This window comes from Morone saxatilis, unplaced genomic scaffold, assembly GCF_004916995.1.
Source record: "Morone saxatilis isolate NCDOM2014 unplaced genomic scaffold, NCSU_SB_2.0 Contig11, whole genome shotgun sequence".
NCBI lineage: Eukaryota > Metazoa > Chordata > Actinopteri > Moronidae > Morone > Morone saxatilis.
The window spans coordinates 25,937,918-25,938,276 of NW_023339663.1; the positions used below are offsets into that span (position 1 = coordinate 25,937,918).

At 41.8% G+C, this 359-nt stretch overlaps 1 protein-coding gene across 2 annotated transcripts in view; it reads left to right on the plus strand.

Annotated features, from left to right (window-relative positions):
- phkb (phosphorylase kinase, beta) overlaps positions 1-359 on the plus strand; it is a 105,454-nt gene that overhangs the window by 23,238 nt on the left and 81,857 nt on the right. The gene's annotated exons all lie outside the window — the stretch shown is intronic.

A 359-nucleotide genomic window follows, 5' to 3' on the forward strand; every position in this document is an offset into this window, starting at 1 on the left:
TTCTCCCACTGTACAAAAATGAAGCCAAAATATCCCAGGAATCTTTCACCACTCGGAGCCAGAGCCTGCGCAGTAGTGATCGGGGTTGCCGCTGGATCAAAGTCATGACATAAACCCCCCTTTTTATGGCTTCAAATAACTAATTAAAACCACACTTATTAGAAAAATGAACACACTGCATACCTCAGCGTTGTAAGATATACTTAAAATGGCAGAAGACACTTTTGGAAAAACAAAATGATATGTACCTTTTAGTTTGGCCCATCTGCTAAGATGGAGGCAACAGGCTTTATGACCTATACTGCAGTCAACCACAGGGGAGCAATTGAGATGGTTTGGCTTCACTTTTTGAGAGCTGT